The following is a 23447-nucleotide window of genomic DNA, read 5'->3' on the forward strand; positions in this document are numbered from 1 at the left end:
CAACAGGCAATATATTAGCATTTGATCAATATTTTAAGGCATGCAATTAATGTGAAAATACTTGAATGGCAACTATGTTGTTTTTCAAGGCAATGACATGTTCAAATAATGTTGTCAGTTTCAAAATAATTAAATTAAAATCAGAGTCAACAAAAGAACTAAAGGTCAGAAAATATATTTTACATAATTGCATTTTTACAGAGACGTTATTATACATTTGTTGTGCAAGAGCAAATGAATTAATTATACAGGAGTACTGCAAGAGATAATACGATGTAATTTGCATTTCTTATACATTTCTGTCAATTATGAAAAGGTCACCAGAAAGTTAGAGAGAAACCTTATAGGCTCTGGCATAAAAATTATATTTAACTGTTTTAGTAATTTTTTTTTTTTTTTACTTAGAGCTTGTGTTTTTTTTTTTTTTTTTTTTTTTGACAGATGGTTTCTGAGATATGTTTACCCAAGTAAAATTACAGTCCTTTGTTCAGTAATAGAAAATACAAATGAGCTGCTTTCCACAGGATGACATAGTACTTGTTTAGTACTTGTTACATTACTTTTTTCAGTCTTGAACTAGGTCAGAAAGTTTCTCTCACATGTTGTGAAAGATAACTTTACATGCGGATTGTAAAGGCTTTCAGATGCATTTAATTTCTTGTGCTATTAATGGAAATCATGTTGGTATTATTATACAAGATATGTCTCCTTTTCTCTCCTAATCAGACTTTTTGCTCCTGGTTCTTAGGGCTCCTTTCTTTCTTTTGTAATGCAAATGTGCATCCGGACATCGTGGTTAAAAAAAAAAAAAAAAAAGCTCAAAGCCGCCAAGTATGACTGACACTACTGACAATAAAACATCTATATGACACATCTATGATACTTATATGCTTTTATCTGAAAATGAAAAAGAAGACTGCCAAAATGTGTACAGTTCTAGACAGCAAACCTACTGATGACGTGCAAGGGGCTAGGATTTGTTGACATATTCAGCACAGCAGTGCAAGAAGATGACACTGTGTGGCATGAGAATATACTTAATGCACATGAATATGCAGACTGAAGCAATCTGCAGGTTTACAGTTTCTTGGATAAAGTACTAGGCAGAAAGTGTGCAAATCATTATATGTCTATCCAAACAAAAAAAAACATATTCAGACATTCCCTCCAGACTCAAGGAAGGCAGCACAGATTAGACCAGGTAAGAATATGAGGCTGTCCATCCAATTATTTATGTTTATCATGAACATGGCAAGGATGTTGCTCTGCTTGGCATGTAGTGAAAGTCTGTTCCAGGAGTGAGGGATGCACTGGGATATGGACATATCATGCTAATGTGTTTTATTTATTTGTTGATGAAGATTTAGTTGCTGTAACCAGTTAATTGAGGAACGATCTGTTCTGGAAAGGAATAAAAGATCAAAGAAGGTCAATCTTTCATGACTCTAAAGTCTAGATACAAAAGCCCATACAAGAAGTTATAAGGGATAGAGTGCATAGGATCATAGGTGGTTACTAGGCTAATGACCCTAGGGCCTTCACAAGCCTAGCCAAGTTTTACACTTATTTCCATGATCAGAACCTATCAGCCCTGTCTAAGAGGGACATAGGTGGAACTCCTGGGGTAAATTTATGGTTACCCATCAAATCGTCCGGATTGAGTTTGAAGAGGGCCAATGAGGTGCTCTGCTTGACATGAAGTGGGAGACTGTTCCAAAGGTGTGGTAACCTCTGGGAGTCAAATCTGTCCCGCCAACAGGTTCTATTAATGTCACATACCAGGATTAGGCCATTAGAGTGAGTAACCCATGTACCATTTGACTTATGGATATGCAGCATTTCCAGTAAAGCAGGGTCAAATATTGCCTTACATCCAAGGCAGAGACTGCCTCTGAGTAGTACGTATGAAACAGAATAAAGTGAAAGTGATTTCAGAAGATTCTCACAGGACAGATGCTGAAGACCTTGAATTGAAAGGTGCGTTGTACTCCATTATTGGCCTGATGAGGGAAGAATATGGGGAGGTTATAACTTCTTTTTTTTCTGGAGGCAATGCCCTTACTTATGAGATGAGCAATACAGAATGCCCTTCTAAGCACTGTGGAGACATGGTGATCAAAGGCAAGGTTGTTGTCAACCTGTGTGCCCAGATCTCTCACCACGGATTGCATACTTAGGGTCTCCCTATTGATTTGGTAGTTAGCAGGAACATCACTATTACCAAAAGGGATGATAATACATTTTTAGCAATGAGTTTAAGGTCATGACTTTGGCACCAGTCATTTGTTTGTGTAAGACCCTCTTGTAGGATGTTGACATGGTTTGGAGATTCTGTGACCGTTCCCAGTTTGCAGTCCAAAGCAAACTTTAGTTTTAGCTTGCACTTGTGAGAAATAGATTCCAAACACTAGAGGCCCCAGGACTGATCCGTGTGGAACACCACTGATTATAGGTCTGCTGTTGGAGATGGATTCCACTATTTTGACTATATGGTTTTTATCAGCGAAACAGTTAGTGACTTATCTAATGAGATATGGGTTGTTACCTAGCTGGGTGAGTTTATCAATTATGTCTAAGTGAAGGATGGTTTCAAATGCCTTGGCTAAGTCTAGGTAGGCTGTATATATGGATTTCCCCTCTCGAAGAAGTCCACCAGCTTTAACAGGCACGATCTCCCTTTGACAAATCCAAATTGAGTATGATCAAGTGTTTGGAGGTTACCAATATCTTTGTTGATAAGGTCCATGATGATTCACTCTATGGCCTTGCAGCTAAGGCTAGTCAGGCTAATAGGTCTATAGTTCTTGGGGTCAGTGGAAGCACTACCTTTGTACAAGGGGATAATGGGGGCCCTTTTACATTAAGCTGGGATGAAGCCAGTGCTTACACTATGATTGAAGACAGTACCCAATGACATAGCTAATTCTTGTTTGAGCCCATGCTGGTCACAATCTGGGATATCATCAGGTCCCATGGATGCTGTGTTTCTGACCTTGAAGAGTGAGCATTCACAACTTGCTCTTTAGAGATACAAGGTAGCGGACAGGTGGAAGGGATGACGTGGGTAAGTGAGGCAGGAACAGGGGAATGAAGTTTTCACAGAACCTGTTGGATAAGCTGTAACTAAAGAATGCCTTATGGTTGCCCTTAGTTGAAGAAGTAATTTTGATTCAGAGTTAGCTTTGGGGGACTTCACAAGAAGTCTTATTTGCTTGTTTAAGCTGAGGAGGGAATGTTTCCAGTTTAGGGCGCCCCCTCTCTTACTCTTAGAGAACAATTTATTTCTCTTATTGTAAAGCCTGTTAATGGCAGTTGTCCACCAGACAGGTTTGCTCTTTCTTGAGGAGCTTGTTTTGGCCCAATCAGGTATGGCCGAGCCAATGCTGTTGTTCAGGTGTTTGTATAAAGCATTTGTGTAGAACTTGGCATATTTGCCAGTTCCACCTGAGGGTGGAGGTGCGTGAAGCTATTTATACCATCCCATAATAGGTTATAATCTGCTTTTGAGAATTTTTTTAATTTAATTGGTGCTGGGGGGGTAAATTATGATAGTAACTTCAAATAAGGCTAATTTATGGTCAGATCTCACCAGGGAAGACCTCATAATGGGGGTTCTACAGTGTTCAACCATATTGGTAAGCACCAGACCCAGGATGATGGCACCCCTTGTGGCGGTGTCAACTAGGTGGTCCTGGGCATTGGAGTTAATGAAATGAAGGAACCTTTGGGCAAGTGAGTTTGTGCATGAGTAATTTCTCCAGTCAATGAATGGGTAGTTAAAGTTACTGAAAACCATGGTGTTCAGATGTATTTTGATAAATTCAAGTAGACCAAATAGGCAGAGTGGGTCTCCTGATTCATGGAGGGGGTCCTGTAGCTGGCAATGACTTGAATAGGTGTCCTACCAGTAGTTAATTGCATCTGAAGCAGGGAATTATGCTTTCTAACCAATGTGCAGGTGTATTTATTTTTAATGAATATTGATATGCAGCCTCCTTTAGTTTACACGCCGTCAGTTTGTGGTCTGTATGTATGGAAGGAGGTATAGCCCAATATGGATTGGGTGCTCTCCACAGCCTTGAACCAGGTCTCCATGACTGTGCAAATGTCTACGTCTTCCAGTGAGGACTGCTTCCAGTGAAAGCAGTTTCATGTTAAGACTCCTAGCATTTAGGAGCAAACCTTGAGGTTGTTCTTAGATGGAGTTTTTACATTGGGAATTTTGTCCTTGAGACACTACCTAAAAAAAGGCACTATGGGGGTGGCAAGAGCCTTGGCCACTAGCCAAAATACCAGTGTTGACAGATGAAGACCATCTCTGGCAAAGCATTGAGGTCTGTTGATCATAGAGATCATAGCCAATTTGTCATGGTAAATAACATTTTTTGAGACAGCTAATCTTTTTGTTTAATGATTCTTAAGTTGAGTGGTATGTTTTGATATATGTATGTCAAAAGTGGCATTATATTCAATAATGGACCTGATAAGATATTTACAAAGGGGAATTAAGAATTTGCTGGATTTAGGGTATGAGCCAGACAGCATGCTTTCAAAAAGTACTGTTGTGTAAAATCTTACCAGAACAGATGTCCTTCTCTTTACTGTTGTAGTATTCTTTATCTAAGGGATCTCCTGCCAAAGATAGCCCAAAATCCAGCCAGCATGCCAAAGCCTTTAGCACATATTGGCATCACACATCACACAAATGCTCCCACACACTGTTTAGGGCATAAAGGTGATGTACAGACACACACACACACACTGGGAACTGAAAAAGCCCCAGGAAGAACAGAATGCCATTAGGGACAAGGAGAACACATGCATCCAGATGGAGGACAAGGAAAAAAGACCACTAAGGAGCCCCTCAGCCAGGAAGGTAAGAAACAACAGTGCAAGAGGAAAACAGAGGGGTTAGGAGGGAGGGAGTGAATACTGCAAAAGTGAAGAGGAGGGCATCTACTGTTATAGTATGATCTTAGACAACTCTGCTATGTCCTTCCATATCACTCTTGCAGCGTTCTTTACCTAAGGGGGAGTACAAAATCTCAAGAGGAAGCCTAGGAGGAAGGCATAGAAGAGCTGTTTACAAACCCATGCAGGATAGCCCTGGCAAAGCCTGCCCTGACCCTAGAAGTAACATGCAAGTTGTAATATTTAATGAAAGTATGAACAGAGGACCAAGTAGCAGCCTCAAGGATAGAACTGGTATCTAAACCCTTAAAAAGCACCAGAGAAAGCAACTGGCTTAGCAGAATGTGCCTTTACCAATGAGAAAGACATTGCCTATGAAAAGAATAACAAAAAGAAATAATTTTAAAAATCCAGGAGGAGATTGTTTAGAAACAGCCAAACCCAAAGTTCTGGGAAGAAAAGAAACAAAAAGCTGCTTAGATTTGTAAATAACTTTAGTTTTATCCAAATAATATCTGAGCTGTCTATGCAATTTAAAGGTATGGAGAACATTGACATCTGTTCAGTGACAGAGACCTGGTTCAACGCTCCAGAGAGCACCCCTGCATTGCCAGGCTTCAGTTCATACCACACCTTTCGGCCACCTAACCCAGAAACAAGCACTAAAGGCGGAGGCGTGTCCATATTCATTAAGGATATCCACACCTCCAGGCTAGTTGCACAGCATAATGCATACAAGATTATCCAAGTGCAACTAACTCTGGGCAAGACCGCAATCCAAATTGTAGCTTGCTACAGACCCCCCACCATGCCCCAGGATTCACACTCCTCATTTCTTGATACACTGGAAAGTATTAGGGTACAACCCAACACCCTAATAATGGGCGATTTCAACTACCCCACCATTAACTGGGAAAACTACTCATGTACCAACTCTTTTGCTCAACGTTTTCTAGAATTCATAAATTCCAACGCCTTGGATCAACTTATTCACACTCCCACCAGGGGCAGCAATATCCTAGACCTGGTCATTACCAACATGGGAAACTGATGTTCCACACCAGAGGTCAATTCCTCGTTGGTCAGATCCGACCACAAGCTAATCAGCCTAGACATCCAGATCCCACTCCCTCCCCCACCCCCAATTAGGGAAACCATCATAAAAAAACTTCTCCAAAGCCAACTTCACACTTCTTAAGACAGAAGTGGCAAACTTCATGACACCAATGTAGGTGGACAATAGAGGTATGACTGCTGAATCCTACACAAATGCATTTTATATGCACTTACACGAGTGCAAGGATCATGCTATCCCTAATAGAACCAAGATGTTATCCTCAAAAAAAAAGGAAGCCAATCTGGTGGTCCTCTGCCATAAACAAACTCTACAACAGAAGAAAGAAACTGTTGCAAAAAAGAGTAAAATCCCATGACTGGAGGAACTCCCTGGTCAACCTCAGTAAGAAGCTGAGATCCCTCATAAAATCCTCCAAAGCTAGTTATGAAAACAAAATTGCCACCGACTCTAAAGACAACCACAAAGCATTCTATAGCTATGTCAAGAATCTAAATGGGAACACTCAGATCTGCTCTGAGTTACAGCACAATGGCACTAAATATACAGAACCAACTGATATTGCCAACATCTTAGCAGATAGGTTCAGTGCTAACTTTACCCCCCCCCCTCACCCCCTACAGGGCCCATCTCTATACCGGAAGAATGTAAAGTTCCTATAATCACGGCTGCACAGGTAAAAAACACACTCTCCAAAGCCAAGAACACAGCATCCATGGGAACTGACAATATCCCAGACTGCATTCTACATGAACTACAGAATGAACTGGAACCCTACCTAAGTACCATGTTCAGTCATAGCCTCACCTCAGGCTTTGTACCCACTGAATGGTGCACCGTGACGGTTATCCCACTCCACAAATGGGGAGCCACAACGGACCCTGGGAACTACCGCCCCACTAGCCTGATGAGCCTGGTCTGCAGGGCCATGGAACGTATCATTGTGGAACTCATAAACAAAGACATCGGTAATCTCCAAACTCTGGACCCTACCCAGTTTGGATTTGTAAAAGGCAGATCATGTCTCCTAAACCTGACTGACTTCTTTGAAGCAGTCACCAAAGCCATAGATGAGGGTAAAATGGTTCACACAGCTTATCTAGATCTCGCCAAGGCTTTCAACACCATCCCCTACTCTGGAATTATAGATAAGCTCACTAAACTAGGTATAAATTCCTATGTCACAAGATGGGTTGCCAACTGGCTCATGGGCAGAACCCACACTGTGAAAGTAGTGGATTCCAAATCCGACATCAGACCAGTGACAAGTGGAGTACCACAGGGTTCAGTCCTGGATCCTCTCCTGTTTGGTATCTACTTCTCTGAAGTGCAGGCCAACACAGAAGGTCTTTGGCTAACAAAGTTTGCAGATGAGTGCAAGCTAGGAGCCATAATCGAAACTCCTAACGATGTGGACAAACTACAAAAGGGCCTCACTGAGACAGATACCTGGTGTCAAAGCCATGGCCTGAAGCTCAATGCCAAAAAGTGTATTGTCATCCCCTTTGGTAAAAACTCTGTACCCATGAACTACCACATAGCTGGTAGTCTACTTAATGCCGAAAATGTGATAAGAGACCTTGGGACACAGGTGGACAGTAGTCTCTCCTTTGATAATCACATCGCCACAGAGGTCAGGAAATCCTTCTACATGGCTCATCTCATCACAAAAGGATTCTCATCCAGAAAAAAAGAGGTCATTGTTCTCCACTACTCATCACTCATTAGACCCATTATAGAGTACTATGCCCCTTTTGGTATGTACCTCACAAGACATCTACAACAACTGGAAAGACCACAGAAATACCTCATAAAGAGGATTACTGGCCTCAGACAGATGCCCTATGCAGACTGTCTCAAAAAACTACAGCTTTACTCCATCACACATCGCCTACTCAGAGGCGATCTCTGCCTAACATACAAAGCTATGTCAAACCCAGAGCTGTTGGACATGCTCCACTTAAAGAAATCCCAGTCCCTCTGAGCTACACGCTCTAGGGACCTAAACCTTGTCACCACAATAAACAGAACATGCTGGAGGGATAGATTCCTGTTCCAGAGACTTCCCATACTCTGGAACAGATTACCTATCTATGTCAGAGCTGCTCATTAGCACTCTTCAAGAAAAATCTTGATGATTGGATGGGAAATGGGAAATTCACCCTGGGGATCACTTCTGTGGCTCTGCTCGACAGGGGCACGGGAAAATAATTTTCTTGGATGGCGAAAGCCAGGGCACATTTTTTGGCTAGGCTTGTATGGGCCATAGGGCCGATAGCCTAGTACCTACCTATGAACCTATGAACTGTCTCATCTTCAGACTGCAAAGAAGGAAGTTGAACAGAATGATTAAAGGACAACTTATTGAGCACCTTATAGGCACAAAACAAGGATTAGTACAGAGAGACACCCTTTCCCTGTGAAAAACTAAAAAATGATGAATAGCCTTGAGAGCCTGAAGTTCAGACACCCTGTTGGTGAAGTGAGAACTAAAAGAACAAAAGTCTTCCAAGTACAATATAGTTTCATAGGTAGGTACTAGGCTATCTGCCTGAGGGCATTTATAAGCCTAGCCAGAGTGTGTCAGCTTTCGCTGCCCCATTGATTAATTAATTGAGCCTCTGTCAAGAAGAGCCAATGAAGTGATTCCAGGGGTGTATTTTCTGTTACCCATCCACTCGTCAAGGTTTCTCCTGAACAGTGTTAGTGAAGGGCTCTGCCTAATGTAGTTAGGAATTTTGTTCCAAAGCATGGGGAGTCTCTGTTACAGGAATCTATCCCTCCAGCATGTTCTATTTATTGTTGTGGTGGGGTTTAGCTCACTACAGTGAGTGGCTCGCAGTGACTTGGATTTCTTTAATGAAACATGTCCATCAATTCTGAGTTGGACTCGGGCTGCATAGGACATATGTTTGAGACCAGTAATCCTCTTAATTAGGTACTTTTGTGGTCTTTCCAGCTGTTGGAAGTGTCTTGTGAGGTACATCCCAAACGGGGCATTGTACTCTATGATTGTACTCTATGATGTACTCTATATTTTAAGGAAGATGAAAAAGCAGGCTGAAAAGGAGCCTGAGTCAGTTTTTTAAGTACAAAACTGAGGTCCCAGGAAGGCAGGACAGAATTCTTGGTAGGCCTGATATGAAGGACCCTTTAATAAATTGCTTGACCTCAAATCTAGAGGTTAGAGGAGGAGGAGTCAAAGGCAGATAAGCAAAAATTGTTGACAGGTGAGCTTTAACTGAAGAATATGCCAACCCAGTATGGAGCAGATCATACAAATAAGGCAAAAACAGAGGAACATCTACAGACAGGGGATCTTGATTGAGAGAGAGGCACCAGACAGAAAATTGCTTCCATCTGGACATATATGATTTCCTGGTAGTGGTTTTACTGGCCTGCTGCAGAACTCAAAGCACATCCTTAGAAATAAGGTACCTAAAAGGAATCAAAATCATAGCAGCCGCAGTGTCATTTGAAGAATGGACAAGTGAGGTCGGATGAGAGACCCCTTATCTTGCGTAAGAATATCCACCTGGTGAGGTAACTTGTGATGAATGCCCCTTGCCACCTGAGAAAGAAAAAAAAGAAGAAACCCCAATGGAGCACTTATCTGAAAAATACAGCTTGGTAACAAGCATAGCAGTTGGGAATTCAGACTGGTGTTCAACAGTGGCAGTTGGACTACCAACAAAGAAGTTATGGATCTAAATGTTCTCCTTTTCACTAAGGGAACTCTGTTCTTCCTGGGGATTTTTTTCAGTTCTGAGCCTCAAGTTTGATCAGTTTTAAGACTCTTGGTTTTCAGTGGAACCACTTTACTTTACTTTAAATAAACATTTATTAGGATGGAATGTCCAGAAGATGGATGTTGGTTAAAAAAAAGGCTCTTTGGTGGCAGCAAAGGCTTCAGACCAAAAGAGAAAGCCTTGGCAACAGCAATACAGATCATATCTGGCAAAACAGGACTGGTCGACAGCCATCTTTTCCCAATGTGACATATGCTGGAATACTGGGTCCTCCAGAAATATACCAACTACATAACCAATTATCTTGTCACCAAATTTCAGCACCATATAGGGTGATGGAAAATACCATGCAAGACTAGTGTCTTTCCTTCCTCAGACATGGGAAGCATCTGATCACTTGCCACATGAGGATATGAAACCTTCAGTAGGAAACCAGTAAAAAAAGCTCATTTGGAGTTACACAGCAAGAACAGAACTCTGTGATACAGTCAATGTTGTGGAGTGATAGGCCAGTGAGTCTTCATATGAAAGAGCAATGGATGATGCAGGATGCAGCTGAAGAGAATATGTCACAGGAAGATGTTCTAGAACTTTCTGAAGAATGAGCACAAGAAAGTGAGAACAAAGAATGTGCCTCCAGTTTCAAAGAAAATGATCAAAGAGATTTGCTTCACTTAATAGAGTTGGATAGATATACTAAGATAGATGAAAGAAATACATTACAGTAAGTCAATGAGACCCAAAGTGTTGAAAGTCTGATGAAACAAATGCAGTAATCAGGAGTATTAAGAGAAGTTCGTATTACACAACAGAAGTAAATAGGATATATTATAGTGCAGTTAAATTAATAATGGATAGAGACTTAACACAAAAACAGAGGGCAATAAGGAAAGGAAGGGAAGAAATCAAATGCCATCATGGAAGTATTGAATAGAGAAAACTATAAAGCAAGTAAGACAAGAAATGTTACTGTTAGAAGAGTAAGGAAGAGGGAACAGATCAGCAAAAATACTTGGAAAGATAGATGTGATAAAAGCAACATCCAGTATTAGAACAGAGCGGGATCTATAATACACTATTGCAAATAATAAATGAAATATATCAGCACGGGCAGAAAAAACTTAAAATGTAAGCAGATAAATATAAATGAAAAGTACAAAATAAGGAATTCATTGAGGACCCAAAAAGTTTTACAGAGAATTGAAACACAAAACAAAAGGAACAGAAGCACCACCAAAAATGAAGAAATAGACACATTTTGGTGACATCTCTATGAAGCTCCTGTGGAACATTACAAAGATGAAGAAAAGATAGAAGAAGTAAAAGAAACAGTAAGAAGATAAAATGTACAGGATATGAAATGTGATGCAGTAACAGCCAGATAAACTGAAATAGAATTAAGAAAAGCTCATAAATGGAAAGCCCCAATCCGAGATGCAGTACCCAATTCTGAATAAAAGAATCAACATCTCGATATGAAGATGTAGCCCTGAGTAAGAACTACTTATGCACATCCTGGACAGACACCAACCTGGTTAGCAACAGGATAATTTTACTCCTTAAGAGAGAACCTGCAAGGTATTCTAAAAACTATAGGCTTATAATTTGCCTTTCAACAATGTATAAACTATGTACTAGAACTGAAGCTGTCAGACTTTGTAGCCTCTTAGAGGAAAACTCAATCCTGGCAACAGAACAAAAAAGCAACAAAAGAAAACCATATGGAACAAAGGATCATTAGTTGTTAAAAAAGTCATAACGGAGAATTGTAAAAATGTGAATAATCTAAGAATGGCATGGAGAGATAACAAAAAAGCATTTGACAGCATCCCACATTCATTGCCAAAGCAGTGCTTACAGATGTAAAAGATACCCCCTACACTAATAAATTCTACTACAGTGACCATGAACAGTGGCAAACCACTTTGTTGCTCAGCCATGATAAAGAGCAAATTATCATCCCAAGGATGAAAATTCAAAGGGGGATATTCTCAGGTAACTCCCTCTCACTACTACTTTTATCTTACCTTTAACCCATTAAGCTCTATAATTAACAGATTAATGAAAAACAAAAAACACTAACCACTGAAGACTGCAGTGTTGAAAACAATGACTGAAAATCAAACCCAAACACTGCAATATCACCACAAAGAGAGAAGAGAGTACTTGTTCAGCAGATAAAATCAAACCAAAACCAGCACAATTTAATAAAGAACAAATAAAATCCTTCAAACAACAGGATGTAAATCCTCACAAACAAACAGGATGAGTGCTTTCGGCTATGGCTTCATCACATCCTGTTCACACTAAAGCACCTCCCTTTTTATATTGTTGCTAATCCAATCAAGTCAAGTCATCTCCTGAGCTTCCTGCTTTTCAATATATGTTTAAAAGGCATCACTCCATTAAGACCAGGGCTGCTGTCTTCCTGTAAATTAGCTATCCAGTGCATTTCCAAGATTTCAGTTTTATTTTACAGATCTCTGCCTCTTATATTATCTAGCACTCTTTCCAAGGTTAGGAAGGAAAATGTATGTCCAGGATACTTTTGAATATGCTGTGACAAAGCATTAGTCTGCACATTAAGTCTAATATAACTAAGATGGCACAGAATCCACTCCTTAAAAGGCCTATTGGTTTTCCCAACATAAAATCCTAGACAGCTATCACAAGTAGCTGCATATACTATGTACTTAGTACAACAGTCCACATATGTCTTTAATTTGTATGCCCGACCAGTTACAGCATGTTTGAAACAATTGCGTGTAGCTATATAAATACATGCTTTGCAACTTCTACATGAAAAAGTGCCCATCTTAAGACAATGTGGACAATATCTTGTTTGAGACATAACAATCTCTTTATATTCAACTTATTCTTAAAAATGAATATGGGAACATCACCAACAATATGGGTCTATATTAGAAGAGTGAATGGCCTTTTGTCAACATGTAAAACCCTAAGTCTGAAAAGAGGGTGCTTTTTTTCAAGGGGAAAAAAAAATCTCTGTTCAAAAAAAAAAATTATAAAGACAAAATAAAGTGGGGGGCTTCACCCCCCACAACCCCAATGATCACACCACAGTAGAGAAAACAGCAAAGTCCCAAGAACGGCCCAGCGATTTTTTTCCCTGGGAAAAAAATCACTGTTCTGTAACTTCACTGTTTTCAGACTTTGGGTTTTACGTGTTGACGAAAGAGAGCTACTTCTAATATAGACCCCTACAATTCATCTTAAGCTATCATTTGAAGTTAAAATGTTCCAGTTCTGCCTTATAATTTCACAAATGGCTGATATGTTGCTACTGTGTGTTAGTAAACATCTCATGCCACTCAGTTCTCTGTTTTGTTTTTCCATGTCATCCTTCCTTCCTTCTGACTGAGAAATAAGGTCTCCCTCTATCATTTCTCTATGACTTCATCTTTATGGTTTCCTGTCATATTTCAAAATCGGTATAGCCTCGGGTCAATAAATCATTCTGTAATCATTCTAATTCATGTTGGTTCACTTCATCATCAGTGCAAACCCTAGATATAGGTAGCATTTAGCCATTTATTGTTTGTGGATACGCATGTTTGGGATGCATACTTATATGCAAAGGATAATTTCTCCAACATTCTTTTCTATGGAGACATGTATTAAATTGACTGTCTTCATCCAATAAGACAGTCACACCCAAAAGTTTATTTCTTCCTTAGAACTCCTGACATGAAACTCCAAGAATGATATAGTACTCTCCAAGTACTCCATAAAACTGGATAGTTCATTTTCATTACCTCTCTGTAAAACAAATATGTCATCAACACATCTACCGTAGAAGATGAGATGTCTCAGCCGATGACTCTGTTCTCTTAATACAAACTCATTTTCCCAATATGCTATGACCAAATTGGTGTAGCTATGGGCACATAAAGTGCCCATAACTACCCCTCACCTTTGCCAATAATGGTCAGTTCCATAGACAAATATGTTATTCTCCAGTATAATTCCATGAATGAGCAGATTTGTGAGATAGAAGGGCCATCAAAATCCGTATGTGTTCTCAAAAGTTCCTGAATAGATATTATCCCATATTCATTGGGTATCACTGTAAATAAACTTTTTTACATCCATTGCTACTAACATAAGGCCTTCTCTTCCATCCAAATTCATTACACAATTGTAATATATGTAGGAAATGAGACGCAACTCTCAGACCTGTTCTCATCCCAGGTAGAGCCTTCTTCAGTTGAAATTAAACAAAAATGGAAGCTGGCTCTGTGAGCCAGCCTCTACTAGATACTATTGGATGTAGCGGTAGATCATCTCTGTTTTTGTGTATTTTGGGAAATCCACTAATAACCGGAGTTACTGGATTGTTAACTCTCAAATAGTCATGCAAGGCTTCTGTGATGCCTCTCGTCATTAACATGTCATACAAGGTGTCATTAACTTTCTTTATTCTGGTCTATTCTTCCCATTTAGATATCTTCTTGTATGTAGTCTCATCAATAAGCATTTTCAGCATTCTGTCATGATACTCTGTAGTTTGCATTATCACGATAGCTCCTCCCTTGTCAGCTGGTCTGATGGTTAAATCTCTGTTCTGTGACAACTCTTGTAGTGCTTCCTTTCATGTCGATTCAAGTTGTAAAAACCATGATTATTGTTGCCATATCATAGTTGGACTACTTCATTTTCACAGACATACATAAAGGTCTGTCACAGGGTGAGAAGGGGGCATAAAAACACTCGGCTTTCTGAAATCATTCAAATTACAATCCTCCAATCCTGTGCCATATTTTCATACATGCACACAAGAGTAAGAAGCAAAGCATTTACTTCAGAAATGGATCATGGTTAAACGAGGCCCTAGGCAGGGTTATGGATTGGGCTCCACACACAAAAACAGCACTGCCCCCCCCCCCCACCTGTAGCCATTCCAGTGCCGGCCATTTATCCCCATTCCATAAACACTCTTCAAACCTTTCAGTGTGCATACTATTGTCTTATTTACTTCTGCAGTAATTACAATTATTTGGATTTAATTTAAAACCTGTACTTAAAATTGTATAGACATTTGCTAAACAAAACAATACAGTGTCACAATGAAAACAGACTTGACATTAATGGTAAACTTCTTTGTTCTTGAAACTCCCATTCATTGAAACTGCATTGAAACCCTTATTCAAAGAAAATGCATCTGGACAGTGGCAGATAAAGTTTACCTCTGGGCTGATTTCAAACCATAGATCCCTTGCAAACATTTTCAGGACCTTGCATGTATCCATGTGTTCTTTGATTCACTTTTCTGACTGTATTAAATAATATGCCTTGTATACTACAGCACCACTTGTTAGAGTGTGTGTTAAATTTGTAATTTTGAACATTTTTCCAGTAAGGAATGAAAAAAAAATTTTGACCCACTAATGACAAAACTGTCCTTTCAGAACACTTCAGCTACAAAAGGCCACTCAAACTTCTTTCATCACTATTCACCAAAACCAATAGTTACCAATACCAATCAATATACACAATCTCTGCAGAAGTAAAAGTCCCCTGAATAATTCTAAACTATAGAGATTTGTAACTAATGAAGAGATTTCTGCTAGTAAACAACTTTATATTTCATTGTTTCATTTATAAATTCAACGCCTGCCATCTTTGAAAAATAAATTGAATATGTTACATTAAAATAAAAATACTAAGCTGGTAATATTGCAAAAGGGAATGGATGGCAAACCACCAACAGGTTCACAGTTACTAGGCATCTCATCCAAAGGAAGACACACAGGAATAAAACACCCCATACCTCCTCCCACACAGTATCAGCAATTTATCTACATACTGTGGGTGTAGAACCCACAGCCTTCTATATCAAAAGCAAGTATGCTACCTGTTATGCTATAACCATTTGTTAAACACAACAGATGCACATTAAAAACAGACTTAACATAAGCAGCAGTAAACAACTCTTCCCTTGAAGCTCACAATTCCTTGAAAATGTACTATTTTGGGGCTTTTCCCCACATTATTCATGTGATCATAGGAGGTTACTAGGCTGTTGGCCCTGAGGCTCTTATAAGCCTAGTCAAGAGTTTAGCCCATGTTTAGAAAAATCCACACCCAATGCCCCTGTCCAGCAGGGACATAGATGAAATCCCAGGGGTGTATTTTTTGTTTCTGATCCAGTTATCCAGGTTGTGCTTAAAAAGGGGTAAAGAGGTACTCTGCTTGAAGTTGAGAGAAAGTTTATTCCATAGATGCCGGAGTCTCTGGGACACAAATCTTTCCCACCAACAAGTCCCGTTGATGTCACAGACCAGGTTGAGGCCATGCGTATGAGTTACTTGTGTGGAGCTTGAGTTGTGGATATGCAGCAGTCCCATAAAGGTGGGGTCTGTGATCACCTTGTATACCACAAAGGTCACCTCTGAAAAGTCTGTATGAAATTGAGTAGAGGGATAGAGCTTTTAGCCTATCTTTATATTGTAGATGTTTGATGCCCTGAATTCTCCTGGTGAGGAACCTCTGTGGTCTCTCCAGCTGCTGCATGTGCTTTGTGAGGTACATGCTGAAAGGGGTGTTGTACTCAATAATGGACCTTATAAGGGAAAAATAATGGGATGTTATGACCTCCTTGTCCCTGGATGAGATACCCTTCACTTATGATGTGGGCCATGTTGAAGGCTTTCCGTACAACAGAAACAACATGGTGGGCAAAAGTTAGGTTGCTATCAACCTGGGTGCCCAAATCCCTCACAACTAATTGTGTTCTTAGGACATTGTTATTAAAGTGATAATTTGTGGGGACATTACTCTCCCCAAAGAGGATAATGATGCATTTTTTGGTATTCAGCTTGAGGCGAAGTTTCTGGCACCAGTCATTTGTCTGAGTGAGACCCTTTTGGAGGATGTCCATATCACTAGAGGAATTTATGTCAGCACCCAGATTGCAGTCATCTGCAAACTTGGTCAGCCATAGCCCACTGGTTTTGGACTGCACCTCAGAAAAGTATATCCCAAATAAGAGAGGCCCTGGGTATGCCACTTGTTATGAGTCTACTGCTTGAGGTGGCTTCCCCTATTTTGACTAGGTGGGTTCTATCAGTGAGCCAGTTTGCTACCCATCTGGTAACATATGGATTGATGCCTAGTTGAGAGATTTTATCTATTATGCCCAAGTGGGGAATAGTGTTAAAGGTTTTCACAAGGTCAAGGTAGGCACTGTGTGCAGTCTTCCACTTGTGCATGGCTTTGGTGACTGTCTCAAAGAAGTCAACCAAATGTATAAGACATGACCTCCCCTTGATGAAGCCAAACTGTGTAGAATCGAGTGTTTGGAAGTTGCCAATGTTCTTGTTAATGAGGTCAATGATAATCCATTCCATGGCTTCGCAGATCAGGCTAGTTAGGTCGATGGGTGTATAATTTCCCAGATCAGTGGATGCTCCACCTTTGTGTAAATGGGTGACAGTGGCTGTCCTCCACTCAGCTGGGACAAAGCTGCTACTCAGACTTTGTTTGAATAGGGCGCCTAATGATACTGCAAGTTCCTGCCTGAGATCACATAGGATGCAGCCTGAGATGTTATCAGGTCCCATGGAGGCTGTATTTTGTGCTTTTGACTGAGCAGTGATGACCTGTTCCCTAGATGTAAGGGGAAGGGGGCAGGTACTGGGAATGTCCTGATTTACTGATGGGGGGAAAGAAGGGCGAAGTTTTCACTGAATCTGTCAGCTAGCAAGTTTGCTATATCTACTGCATTTATATATGTGGTGTCCTTGACCACTAGTTCTGAACAGATCTGTGTACTTCCTTTGAGGCTGTGGACATATGTGAAGAAGGCCTTATGATTGTTTCTAGTAGATGTAGCCAATATGGACTTGAAGTTTGCTTTGGAGGATTACACTAGTGCTCGTATTTGCTTGCCCAGGCTAAGGAGACATTGCTTCCAATTGGGCACCTGCTCCTTCTTGGTCCTGGAAAGCAATTTTTTTCCTTTTGTTATAGTTTATTGCAGATGTCCACCAGACAGGTTTACTCTTCCTTGCAGAGGACGATTTAGTTCTGTTGGGTATTCCTGATTCCATGCATCTATATAAATGCTCATGTAGTGCTTTGGTGTAGTTTTGGATATTGGTGCCAGTTCCTACAGAGGGGGCTGTGTAGCTGTTTATACCATCCCTTAGGAGGCTGTAATCAGCTTTGGAGAAGTTGTTATGTCTGATGCTAGCTAGAGGGAGGTTAGGGGAGATGGTTGACTTCAAAGTGATCGCATTGTGGTCGATCTTACCATGGAGGATGATACTTATAGGGATGCTGCAGTGGTTACTCATGTTGGTTAATACCAAGTCCAAGATATTATCACCTCTTGTAGGAGTATCGACTAGCTGTTCCAAGGCATTTGCATTGACAAAATTAAGAAATCTCTGGACATTTGTGTTCTGGCATGAGTAGTTCTTCCAATCTATGTTTGGGAAGTTAAAGTCATCCAGCATCAGGGTAAAGGATTGTATCTTGATAGATTCAAATGGGTCCAAATAGATGGATTGAGTATTCTGAGTCAGATATGGGGGCCCGTAGCTAGCTATGATTTGAACAGAGGTCATGTAAGTGGTAACTGCACCTGGATTGTCTCCTGTGCGTCATACCTTTTGATCAGCATGGAGGTGTGTATGTCTTTAATGTATGTTGGAGCTCCACCTCCTTTGGCTTTATTGCCCCCAGTTTGGGGGTCTGAATGTATGATAGGATGAGTAAGCAGGTAAGGCTGGGATGCACTCCACAGCTTTGAACCAGGTTTCTGTGACTGCACAGATGTCAGCATTTTCAAGGGTTCGAAATACTTGCAATTAGTGCAGTTTCTTGTTTAGACTCCTAGCATTTAGCAACATGACTTTTAATTTGAATTAAACCTTTTGAATTAAAACTTAAACCTGAATAGTTTATTAATTTTGGAATTATCTGTGAGGCCACTGATGTTCCAAGACAACAGTCTCAACACCATCCCTTAATTTTTGGGTTATATTCCTTATCCCTTAATTCTTATGGTGTAATCCATATTACCTTTTCTGATTTGTTCAGCCCTTTCTAGTGTCTTCCTCTCTCTCTCACTCTCTCTAGCAAGTAATACATAGAAGGCAGTTGTGCATTCGACTTTAGTATCTATGTCAACAGTGCTAAGTATCTAGTAGAGACACTGTCTACAGAACCATAACTGTTAGGTGATTAAGCATAACAAAGAACGCAAGTATGCATACATTATTAATATCTTTCCTCCGCTAGTATGAGCATTCACTCTACTATGGTGCTTTTAAGCTCCCTAACCACCATCTCAAGGATTTTGTCCCCCTCTGAGATGCCATCTGATGACAAGAAATACCATCAGAAATCCTCTCATAACTCTATAACTGTTCACCTGTCTAATTCACTGCAACCCTTTGTCTGTACTTGTAGCTGTAGTAATCTCCTCTCATCAAATATAACTTCATATTAGATTTTTGGCTTTGCATTTCATGGAAGGTTTGCTGCTTCTTTTACTCTCTGGACATTCACACGTGCCACATGCAAATAATGCAATGCAAAAAATTTCTATTTGGGTGCCTTGCCTTGATCACCCAAACAGACTTGATACAGGATGTGCCTTTCAACCTTTGTAGATATGATGTTCACCCAGCCAAGGAGATGTTTGCTTAAACACCAGTGTTCTCACTTTTGAGTTACTTATTGTTCCTTTCACCTTTCTGGATCACTGGTGAAACACACTGGCCACTAGCTGTATAGGTTCTATCACTGTAACTACCCAATGTCTACCCAATCCAATATCCATCTATCTTCAAATTAAACCTTTCCACATAGTATTTATGTCCCACTAGGAAAGTCACCATAAAGATGCAAAAATCATATGGTAAGGCTCAGGCGAAGTATTCAAATTTGGCAGATTCTGTTAAAATCTAAATATGCAACATCAAAAGTTGCTTAAGCCACTGAATAACCAGAAATGAAATCTTACTTTAATCACTTGGAGATGGAGTACGCGCTATAAACCAATCTCTGGGTCTGGTCTTGGCTAGATCCATGCACCCTTTGATCATTTCCTACTGATTTCCACATCAACTTAGTGCAGTTCTCCAACTCCCTCTGTTTGTCATCATTTTCTTTTTGAATAATGGGAATGACTTACTTTCTATCCTTTTCTTGTCTGCTGGTGAGCATCTCTGCATACAGTCAACATGGTTGGCCTGAAGGCAGGAGTCCAGTTTCCCTATCACTGCCATTGATAGTCTAGGAAAAAATTCTTGACAAATGAAAATTATAGTCACATGATTTCAGGATGCAACCATTATCTTGCAATTCTTAAGAGAGGTACAGATTTGTTTCTTTTTACCCTTGTGCCTACTGAGTAGTCATGGTCGAGAACAACTTTTAGTCATCAGTAACAATGCCTTGTTCTTCCGCAAAGACAAGGTTTATAATTGCTTTTTCAATCTGGAGTTCTATATCTTTACTAGTATAAATCTAGGGAATTTGGGGACAGTCTCTTTGATAACAGGATCTTTCAATTTTCAGTACTAGTCAACTCAATCACTTTTTGCTCCATGTAATTGAGGCAATACTTTCCCTTGACTCCTTCTGGAATGTTTGTGAATTTTAAATTCTCTCTCAACTCTTTAACTTCTAACTCTTGAAACTTTTCTCTGAGTTCCTCTTGCACTGCTTCTAGATCCATAAGTCTGGGTGCATGTCTGCCCTTCTACATTTTCAAGTGAATAGAGTGTGCCAGAATGGATCAACAAAGTGCCCTCCACTTCTTCTAACCTCTTGTCATTGCAATTTACATCAGTTGATGTAGTCCAGGAAAGTAGTGCTCCTTTTAGCAATTTGCACATATAACTTGTCTATTTTTGTATGGTGTGTCTGATATTTTGTCCAGTTCTCTCTTGAATGTTTTCTGAGATGTATGCTTAGATTCTATCAAGCCAAAGTCCTTCACAACTGTAGATAGTGCCTGCATCAGTTTTGGTTTATTATTTAAGGCCCTTCTCTTCCTCTCATTTTAAGCATTCAAGGTGGCCAATTAATGGTGATAAGACTTTTCATACTAAATATTTGGAATTTAGGTACTTTTTACACAATCTCTGGGACAAATAATTAATCCTCCACCTTCAGCTCCAAGCCATTCCAGAAGTCTTCCCAGAAGTTATTTCTTTTGGAAGTAATTACACAAAGGCATGTATCTGACAGTGTCAAAAGGATGACCGTTGCTCTAGTAACTTAAAATGGTGGTACAATAAGGAAGAAAATAGGACCCAGGATGATGTAAAAAATTTATAATTAAATAAAACAACTCCCAAAATCAGTTATGTGTTTTCATCTACTTGGTATACATGGACTTCATCAGAACTAATTCTCATTAACCAATTTCTGGTTACTAGTGTCTCCTGGGGTGCTGGTGGATGCTGTTCTTTGACCATTGTTGCCCTCAATTCCCAGCATCAGTGCTGTATACAGACATTGGTAATACTAGGGGTTTGAAAAAAATAACTCTAGTGACTATGAATACTTTTAAAAAATTCTTAAACACAAAACATTTTGGTTTTGCCATTTTTTTTTTTTTGTGTTTATTTAAGAAGATTGGTGGCTTGATTGACATAGATGGAAGAGAGATCAACTTGAATAGTTTTGACTCCAACCATGAAAAAATGCCCTTGGGGAATACAACAGGGGGAGCGGAGCCAAGATGGCCAACTGATAGCAGCAGTTTTTCAGAGCTCCATGAAACTAATAAAAAACAGGGAATAAATTATTTTATTTTAGCAAAATACTTAGAATTTATAGATGAAAGTATAAACTATATTATTAGTAACTTTGGTGAACTTAGGAACGTTTTTTTCCTGTCAAATTATAAAGGAGAACATATCATTTGTGAAGATAAGCACTTTGAAGACTTCTCATTCTGGCATGACTTTAAAAAAAGAAATGCAGCTTGTGACATCTGCTCTACATGAACTCTCACTAAAAATTGATGATTTAAGGAGAATTTACAAAACCTCAAGGAAAATTGTCAGAAACAAAGAGATTCTCTAAAGGAACTTATACAGCAGCATCAATCCAGAATAACACACTTAGAAGCATCCCTGAATGAGCTTAATGGAAGACTGAAGGAAGAAGAAAGCCAGAAAGATTTTCTCATCAAACAAAACATTTGGCTTCTCAATAAAGTGGATGACCTGGAACACAGGGAGAAAAGGTCAAATATAAGGATTTTTGGTATCCCTGAGAAAGCTGAATGAGAAGATATCATTTATTTCCTGAATACCTGGATTCCAGAGATTTTAGATTTAAAGGAGGGTCTGTCCTTTGCTATTGAAAGAACTCATAGAGCTTTAAGAAAGCCAGTGTCAACATCCTGCTCTACTCCTCCCAGATCAATAGTCATAAAGTTTCTATCTTATTTGGACAAGGAGTTGGTCTGAAAATCTTCCTGGAGGAAAAGTCAATTAAAATTTAATCAAAACCCAATTAGGTTTGATAATGACTATTCTACTAGGATTTTGCAACAGAGAAAAAAAGCTTGGCCATTAATATAACTGTTAAAGCAGAATAACATCAAAACTCAGCTTGTCTTTCCTGCCAGAATAAAAATAACATTATTTCCTTACCTGAAGATATGGAATGGGCAGCTGCATCTCTGAAGAGAATTACTGATAAATCTTCTTGGACTGATTTTAAAAAGAAAAAAAACTGAGTCAAAGATTACATCATCCCACTAAATCCCGTAAAAAGCATCTACTGCAACTGGACTTTAATTTGTTTTTTACTTGCTAAATCTTCAAGTAAGGTATGTCATGACAATATTTTCTTATTGCTTTTCTTTCACTTTTTGCTTTTTCATTTCTATACTTTTTTTTATTCATATACAAATTAAATAACTGTTTATGCTTTTAGTATATTAATATAATATTACTGGTTTATTGAGTGATATAATTGAACAGTAAGTTATCTTTGCTTTTATGACCTTAAGATGACATGCTTTATTTCAAATAATATATAGCCCTTTGCCCTGCTAAATGTTCTTCTGAGTTATTACACAGGCATAGTCACATCTTAGATTATTTATCAAAACAATTTTGGATACATGGGATAACAGGGCACATCTATGATTTAGTATATATTAACTATTTTTTTTTTAATATTTATAACTTCTGATTGTTTCAGAATATATATTGGTATCTGTGAGAACGAAAAGCTGTTTACCAGCTTTTGACATAAATTGGGTCTCTCTGACAGTCACATGCTTGTATGTTTTATGGAACAAGGTTTTTAAATGGTTACAAGTTATGTTTCCTGTAGAGTTTAATGTTAAAGTGCTGTTTTCTCTCTCATTGGCAGTGAATGTTATTTTTATGTTTGGAAGTATCTGACGGTTAAACTTTGCATATGTTACTGTAAATAAGCAGACTTTGTGACACAGTTAAAGTGAGGTTAGAAAACCGTACTGTGTAGTGTGCTGGGCGGGAAAATGTCAGTTTGAAATCTAAGAAAAAGAAATTATGTCTTACCATATGTTGTAGATCTTTGTTCATTCATTACAATTAGAACTTTGGTTCCATCCTCGGAACCAATATGGCCATTTCCAAGATCGCGCCAGCCAAAAACACTCAGCTAAGACCTACCCATAATGCTCCTCTCCTAGTTAGTCCAGATTGAGTTTTCCCACCCCTATATAA

Source organism: Protopterus annectens, chromosome 16.part0, assembly GCF_019279795.1.
Source record: "Protopterus annectens isolate FY-2018-M chromosome 16.part0, PAN1.0, whole genome shotgun sequence".
NCBI classification, from domain to species: Eukaryota; Metazoa; Chordata; order Ceratodontiformes; family Protopteridae; genus Protopterus; species Protopterus annectens.